At 34.7% G+C, this 9,143-nt stretch overlaps 1 protein-coding gene across 2 annotated transcripts in view; it reads right to left on the reverse strand.

Moving 5' to 3' along the window:
* The window catches only part of kkv (hyaluronan synthase-like protein kkv), a 33,324-nt gene extending 24,392 nt beyond the window's left edge, over positions 1–8,932 (reverse strand). For both annotated transcript variants that reach the window (XM_018508203.1, XM_018508202.1), the window contains exon 1: positions 8,553–8,932. The gene's annotated coding sequence lies outside the window, so the exon portion shown is untranslated. The remainder of the gene's footprint in view (positions 1–8,552) is intronic.
* Positions 8,933–9,143: the final 211 nt, after the last annotated feature.

Here is a 9,143-nt window from a genome sequence, read left to right on the forward strand (position 1 = left end):
TTTCTATCTACTTAAAAACTGTATAATAAAAAATTGTACGATAAACAATCTTTTATCTGACTCGCATAATTATTAAATCAGTTTGATAATATATTACTTACAATGATGCCAAATTTAATTTACAATAAAATGCAAACGAAGAATGAAATTCAAATAAAAATCCGCCTGACAATTCTTCGAACAAACAAATTTTTATTTTTCATGATAGCTACTGTGACTTATGTGAGCTGTCGGCCTTCAACTTCTTTTATCCTTGAGTTTACGGTTCATGAGCTTTTATTGCTCAACAATAAATTTATTATTTTACTTTATTAATCAACAGTGTTTTCTTTCCTTCGTTCACGCGTTATTAGTTGCGACCATAATTCAGCGAACGCTAATTAATCGCTAATCCATCATTAATCAATTCAAGTCGTTGCGATCTACGCGCGCGACCTCATAATTTTCAACATAGAGTATTTATTCCTATCACTGTGTTTGTCCCTATTAGCGTGCTTTTGTATTTAAATAAATCGTAAAGAAAATCGGCATAAATAAATAAGAAAAGGTATTTTTTTATTAAGTTAAATTATTAATTTATATGACACCAAAGATAATATTCTATTTTTTTAACTATTAAAGTATAATAAATATTTTTTAAAAGAAGAATTTTTGTGAGTCCGGTAATATCATAAGATTTTCAACTTGTCCTCTAAATTGGAAGTTGTGTTATATGAGTGTACATTGAAATTGTAATAAGTATAATTAAGATAATGATTTATGCAATATTAATTAATACAATTAACTTACATATATTATCTGTTTTAGTAATTACTTAGTATATGTTAAAATAAGTCAAATGCACGGATAGGCACACAAATTGGGGGCACATTGATAGAGCCATCGTCCCTTGAAGGGGTATATTAATAGGGACAAAAATATTTTCTTTACTTTTAGCAAAAAACATTATAAAACATTAACATTAAAAAAAAATGATAAGAAAAAGAAATAATTGAAAAACCGATACTGATCTCAAGCAGACAAAATTAAAAAGCTTTAATATTTAATAATTAATTTAGTAAATTGACTTAAAGGTACGTTAATAGAGACAGTTACCCTACGAACAGTGACCTAACGAACTTGGCGTTTATCGGGGCGTCATCGCGCATTCGCGCATTTATCTCTTCTCAACATCTAGCACACGTTCCCTCATCGACGGGGCCCGGCCTGCGGTACGGCGGGGACGCACGTATCTTTGTTCGGCGCGGGAGAGAGATCCGGGGTTTCTGATTCCTGGACTACAGCTGAAAGTGAAAGGGAAACGAAACGAACGACGTGGCAGATAACGTAGCAAGGACGTCCACTGTAACTCGGCGGGCTACGCCGTCGTCGTTCCGCGGCCGTTGTCGCCCTCGAGGCCGCGCCGCGGCATATTCCTCGGAGACTCCCCTCCGCGTACCCCCTGACCCCCCGGGTGTTCCTAAAAATCCGTCGGCGCCGCTTGACTAGTTCCTATATGTGCACCCTCCCGGCCTTTTCTTTTTCGCGTTCCTTCGTCTCATCCTCTCTCCTCGTCTCCTTCGTCCTCGCGTTTTTTCGTCTACGTCTCTCGATAAGAAGACGACGCGTCGCGGGATGTAACCGCGGAATGCGCTTCACGAGTGAAAAGAGAGATTCATGAAACGAGAAGTACTTCAACTTAATTACATTCACCAATGGTTAATTAAATTAATTAACGTTTAATAATTATCATGTTATTCATTGATTTTTTATTTCTCTATTATTATTTAATATAAAATTAAATTGTTATTTAATTATTAATATATAATAATTGAATTAATTATTAACATATTATTTATTAATATAGGGGGCTTTCCAGCAAGAGACGCAAATTGACACAAGAGTCATTCCGTTCTTGTTCAATAATCAGTAAGAAACAAAGACGAAATGACTTGTGTCGATTTGTGCCTCTGCTGGAAAGCTTCCATAATTAGTTATTAATATATAATGATTAAATTAATTAAGTATTGATTCAATAGACTTAGTTTTAATTTATACAATAATATCAGATGTCACATTTATAATTGTTATAAGTTAATTTTTTCACAATCCACAAGGGAAATTTAGATTAAAAAGAATTAATTAAGAAAATATTCTATCAGTACTGAAAAACCTTACTGATCGTTCCTGACCGATTTTTATTTTTCTTTTAGAATTCTCTCCGAATCGTGTCGAAACTGTGAGGAAGTCGCGTACCGTTAGCTACCAATTCGGAATAATAAGTTTCTGGGACGATGCACGCGATCGGGTGCAACGAACTGTCATTGCTTGCGAAAGGGAATGCGGTTGATCGAAGACAGCTGGCAGTTGAGAGTTGAGTTTCTAATAATCAGTTACCCCTGCGTGGATTACAAGCGTTGCGTTCGAGAATTATAATAAAAGATCTATCAAGATAAAAGACGAACTTACCAATAATGAATTGCAAGCATTTCTTTGTTAAGACTAACGAAACGTTTGTTTAATAGAATATCTATTTATCTAAGATAGCGAAGGACTTAAATTAAAGTTCAATTGGCGAAGATAATAGCGAATTTATACAAAAAAAATGGTAAGGGAAGATCTGTTTAATAAAAATCCATTGATTAGGAATAAAGATTAGATTAGAAAAAAGTATTGCGAAATTTTCTTAGTTATCAAGTTTAATGGTTATCAATATTTTATGAGAAATTAATATATATTTCTACATTTATTCTTGTAAATATATCCCATATGATTGCAGGTCACAAATTTTCTCACTTATCAAGTTTAAAAGTTATCAATATTTTATAAAATATTAAGATTTCTGTATCTATTTTTATAAATATATATATCTATATAATTGTAGATCACAATTTTTTTCGGCTGTCAAATTTTACAATTATTAATATTTTGTGAAAGATTAATATTTTTGCATTTACTTTTGTAAATATACTCTTAAACGCAGGTCATAAATTTTATGCAAGATTTCGTTATATAATTTGATAAATGTTTCTTCTATCAGGAAGGGATTCTTCGACAAGAGGTTTATTTATCTATCGCCGATCTTCCGTCGAACTTTCGACGAGACAGGCTATGCAGCGGACTGCCACACACGAGTAGATCGCCAGAGAATTTCGCTTCGCGAGTGTAAGCGTGAGTCACATGCGCTGAAGAGAGCCAGAGTTCTCGGAGGAACGCGAGGTCACGAGGAAAGGAACGACCTTGCCACGGAGAGAATATATTTCGAGAATGGATTTTAACGCGACGATCGGCAGCCGGATCCAGTTCATCGTCCTCGATCGTGAACGAACCTTTTTTTCCCAGGATCACTCACACACGACCGATCGTTTCTTCGCCGAGGAAGGAAGATCCTAGCAAATATGTATCCACGATTTCTCGTCGATTACGTGTATACACATCAAAATGCACCATAAAGTAATCGGTATCGAATATCGGTCGTTCGAGTGATTTGTACTTATTTTTCATCGCGCAAATACATTTCTTTGTTTGTCCTGCTGTGATTTACTTAGGCTGCTGTTTTGGATTGGATTATGTAATTATATTTCAAATCCAAATTGAATATAATTACATTATGTAGATTTCGATCGATTAAGTATTTTTACAGTAAAAACATTTTGTATTTATGGGAAACAGTCCATCTTGTTAAAATTTTATGGTGAATTTTCGATATATTTTAGTGTTAATTTAACATAATGTGATTATATTATGTATTTAAATATTTTGTGTTAAATTGATATTCAACATTTCTAGTGTCAAAGTAATACAATTTATAAATAAGTGGAAAATAAATTAAGAATAATGTATTTTTAAACATATATTTTACATGTATGTTTTAAAATAAATAAATAAAATACATGTTAATTAATTTTGCTGAAAAAATATTCTTCCACATCTATTTAGATTATCTGCATACAAATGTAGATTTTAATTATTGGATAAATTGAATTCAATTTGCGCGTTGTATCATTGTGAAAAGTTTCAATCTGCGGTTTCGCAAGCATTCTTTTCGCGGCTAATTCTTTATTTTGCACAATTATTATATTAAACGATGTCAATACAAATCAGCAACACACATTACTTAAATTTATTCTAGTTATCAAGCTAATCTTAAATTTACTCAAAGCCTTTGCTCGAAGAACTTCTATTTTTAAACATTGGCTTTTCTTTCAGCACAGCCGAGAGATTTCACTTTGCGTAATTACATTTTATCAAGTTGTTCACAGATGCGCGTCATTTAATAATTAAAATATACTAACGATTTTTCATTAATGATACCGATTAAAAAAGTTGCGCCGACTTATCCAAATTAAGTTTGTATGCATTTCAATTACTACTAAAATTATACAATTCGGTTCGAACATCGCAGGGAAGAGAAGGCTTACCTTGCAATCTCATGAAAGGTTCGCGATCGAACTTTCGAGCGTGTTTTTCACCAAAACGCAGCTCCATCGCGCTATTTTCTAAATTCCCCTTACTACGCAATCGCGGCAACTCGCTCGCAACTCCGCGAAATCGCGCGAAACTCTCCAACAACGGTGGCGGTATCGCGCCTCATAATGCGCTTACTTTCTCTTCTTTTCTGCGTGTCGTGCCATGGAACGCGGTAACGGTAACGAAATTCAACTTCTGCGATCGGAGACAGCTCCCGCGCGATGCGATCGTCTCGGATCCGCGAGAGCGCAGGAAGTGAAAAGAAAAGCGGAGGATGTTCCCGCGGCTCTTCTCGTAAAAGGATTCCTCGATCCTATCGATCTATTATTCGCTCATGTCACACATGTTCGCAGATTTTTCGCACCGCGAATCGATCGAGCAATTCTGACATCTGGTAAAGATGACGGACCTTCATTGGGTGCTTTCCATTTGATGACACAAGTCGACACAAGTGTCGTTCTATCTTTGTCACTCTCTGAATGTCAACACGGATAGAACGACGCGCTTGTGTCGATTTGTGTCATCAAATGGAAAGCACCCATTGTGTAGGTCGTACAACCAATTCTTTGGCCTCGATATCGCGATAATGTATCACTTAATACGTAAAAAAAAGAAATTAATAAGTGGGGAATACCGGAAGAGACTTATTATCGGGAATTCGCTTGTTGTTTTAATATCATAATTGCGCCGACTTTCTTTTAACTCGGAAGTAGATCGGTGTTTAGTTCATTCTTACTACAAAATTTAAGGAATGTCTGAAGACGCTAATATGCAATTGATACACCGAAAAAATTGTATTCTTGAAAGATGTACTTAATACTTCTTCTTAACAGGTATAAGAATATTTCCTTTTAAATTAATAATATATTCTAGATTTGCGAAAGCGATCGCCGCCACACGTGCGCTACACGAGCGCTTCACACGGTTTTTGATGATATCCCCCTTAAAACCATCCAACTTTTGTCTGAAGCATTTTTCTCTAAAATGTATTAGAGATATTTGAGATCATCGTTTAAAATAGGACATCCTGTATATTCTCATATTAAGAATATACTAATTTTTAGATGATTATACCCTCTTAAATTAAGAGGATCGTCTCAGCGCTTATTTTAGAGGAAAACATACTATACGTAAGTGGGATATTCTTAAATTAAGAATACAAATTTTTCGGTGTAATATTCTGTGATTGATTTATGACATCTTATTGTATTGATATCTAAGACAGTCTTTAACGTAAGAACGGACTGTGACATAGTCGCCTGGTATTTTTATACCCCAGAGGTAAAAAGTATGAATGATTGTTGTAAAATATTTCTTTTTGTGGATATTAAGATATTTTTTCCTTTTTTAACAATTATTTTTTATAAATTTTTGAATATGCAATTCCATCGGAAACTAATGAAAAAGTGTTGCTCAGATGATTTATATAAAGTTTCATTACGATGCAGGAATTACCCATACAGCACAAAATTTGCAGCAATATCGCTGCAAAATCTCTGCAATATCGCTGCAATGTTGCAGCAGTGTTGCTGCAACTTCTGTGCAACTCTGTGCTGTAGGGGTAGTGGTTCTGTAAATGAACAAAATTTATTTATTCGTTTATTTATAGAACAATTAATCTCTGCATTGGATTGCAATGAAACTTTTCGTATATAAATCATGTTAATCATATTGAATATTTAAAGTATTTATATATACCAAAATTGAGATTTTTGACATTGCTGTTTAATTTTTAATAATAAATAAGGTAAATAAACTATCAAAATGTGTTGTTAAGTAAAAATATAATGTTATTCGTACATCTTTCGCGTATAATTTATTTAAATGTAAAGTATAAATATCGACGCACATTTCCAATTTCAATTTACATTGCAGGGACTGTACGGATGATACAGCCTTAATCTTCGACAATGAAAGATATCACGGCGGATCCATTGATCAATGACGCTCGACACAATGACGTCACTAAATTCTCCGAGTAAAATCTCATAAAAATCATCACACGTTCGATGACAATCACGACGAGGCATTTCACCAATGAAGACGCCGCGCTTCCTGGTTACGTTATCGCACGTCTTCGTCACCGGCTGTCGACGCGATTGTGAGATCCGACACGGTAGGATCGACGGATCACCACGCGCAATTGCACTCGAGATCGGCGATAGTGAAAGTAACGGGCGCAAGGTCACGCTGTTCCATAAATATGCAATTATCGCCTGCCCGGAGCCGTGGTCTCTCGCAATGCATCGTCTCCTCGTCACGGGGATTCGCACGCCGCCCCTTACTCATCTTCCAAGACGATCAATGAAGTTCTAGGAGTAAATACGAGACCGTTTCGACACACAGCACGTTCCCGTTACGGTATTGTTCCTTAAGTCCTTTCATCATTATCTTTCTGGACCATTTCTTAAGGGGATTCGATAAATATAGTATATGTATAGCGCATATACATATGTTAACATTTATATTTTAAACAAACATATATGAGAATTGTACTTATATTATTCTATTTTTATTATTTATTTATTTTATTTGTTATTATTTTTATTATTATAAATTAAAATTTTTAATAAAAAAAATAGTAAAGATCTCTAAATGTTTTTGTATATTTTAAGTATTTAAAATGACTTATGCAAAGTTTTATTGTGATTCACCGATTAGTTACGAAGATTCAGAACAAATTAATATTTTGTTTATTTAATGAACAATTAATATCTCTGTATCTCACAAGGTAACTTTGCATAAATCATATTAAATACTTAATAAAATATTTATATTAAAAAATCAAGATTTTTATTTTATAATTTCCATAAAATATATCCTCGGTCTTTTTTAGCTTTACTATTTTTGTACTATTTATTAAATTCTTATTTTCATCTTGTTTTGTAGGATCCTAAAAATCTCGAAATTTTACTCGTAATAAACATAGATTTATTCTAATACTAATAATTCTAATGACACAACTTTCGCGTTTCCATTATGCAATCTTGTTCGCTATAATATTATTACGTCTTTGTCTCCTGACATAGTCGAGCGCGCGAAGTTCTCAACTTCTCATTTATAAGATTTTAGATAACCTACACAAACACCGCGCTATTTTAGTATGTTAAAAAATATAATTCAATTACTTTTATCCCCAATGTGTCCTCGATTTCCGAATTCTGTGTCTTAGCCTGAAATCCCCAACACATCGAAATTCCAGACCTTCAGTATGGAAACTGTGAACGCATAGTTTTCGCGTAACAGCATAAAGGGGGCACGCAACAAAGCTACTTTCATTTCTGCTCGCGGCGATTAATAAGTAGGAAGTTAACCCAGTAAAGCCGTGATTACGGCGTAAAGGATCTTGGTTAAATCATAATTCTATATTTTCTACAGTTCACGGTTTAATTCCTGAATTATCAAGTCTTTAATAATCCGAGAAATTTAAAGACATGGAGAATCCTTGAAAGACTTTCGATCCACTAGAATAGAGAGAATAGAGAGAATTATAATATAAGCGATATCAGTTAAATCGCAACTGTGCTTCTATTTCTTAAAAAAAACTCTTAGATTAAAATATTAATATTTCTTTTGTCAAACAATCAATTAATGAATTATTTTGGATATATTTGAAGTTGCAAGAAGTCTTCGAAAAGCTCTGAGCCATTAAAAAAATACGAGGTCACGATTCACACAATTTTATCAAAATTACATTAAAAATGCTTTTAAAAATCGTAAAATTTTTGAATGTAAATAATTATCTTCTTCAGAAATATTTTATTATTATAAGACATCAAATTTTAGTAAATTTAACAAAAGATGATTTATTACTAGAATATTTTTTATATGCCTAATAAAGTAAATAAAATAAGCTGACATTTTTAAAAGATTATAATAATAATATTAATAATAATAAATAAATAATAATATTTTAAAATAAGTAATAATTTAAAATAGTGGGAAAAATGTATCTCCTAAAAAGGGAACATTGACTACTAATAATTAATAAGCAGCAGCTGCTAATTGAGCCTCAATGACGCTCAAGTGTTAGTAAACATGAAGCTGGCGCTGATGCGGTAATTGCTGAAAAGACAGAAGGGGAACAATAAGTAGTTTCATACTTGCTTGATTGGGCGACTCGCTTTCTACTGAATCCTTATCCTTGATGTCTTCTCGACGCGGGTGATCATAGTCGACGGATGAAACCGAAGGACCACATCCGTTTCCTGGATCCACTTCACTGGGATGCTAAAGTCGATCGATGAGGACTAGCCTGGGCTTCCACTATACTTTCGCACGCTCTCTCTCTTTCTCTCTTCTCTCACTTGTGCAATATCCGTTTACGTCGATCGCGAACAACGTGGGTGCCGTGAATGTCACCTGGTACTCCTGGACGATGAGAAAATTTTCGCGAAGACGACGACGACGACGATGACGACGACGACGAAATCGCGCAAGATCTCCGGAATCGGTCAAGTGAAAGCGGAGTCGAGGTGAACGTCGGCCGAACAACGACTGCCGTGGCATCGTCTACTAAGGTACCAAAGGCGAGTTCCCGAGGAGGGTCTCCCCCCGCCTGCCGATCGTTGGAGTACTTTCACGAGAGAGTAGGTAGAGAGCGAGAGGCGAGAGCCGAGGCGAAGCAAAAGGAGATTTGAACGCGCGAGAGACGCGGACTCGCGCGGGCCATTGTTCTCCATCCCAAGAAACAC

Source organism: Trachymyrmex cornetzi, unplaced genomic scaffold (assembly GCF_001594075.2).
Source record: "Trachymyrmex cornetzi isolate Tcor2-1 unplaced genomic scaffold, Tcor1.1 scaffold255, whole genome shotgun sequence".
In the NCBI taxonomy this organism is placed as follows: domain Eukaryota; kingdom Metazoa; phylum Arthropoda; class Insecta; order Hymenoptera; family Formicidae; genus Trachymyrmex; species Trachymyrmex cornetzi.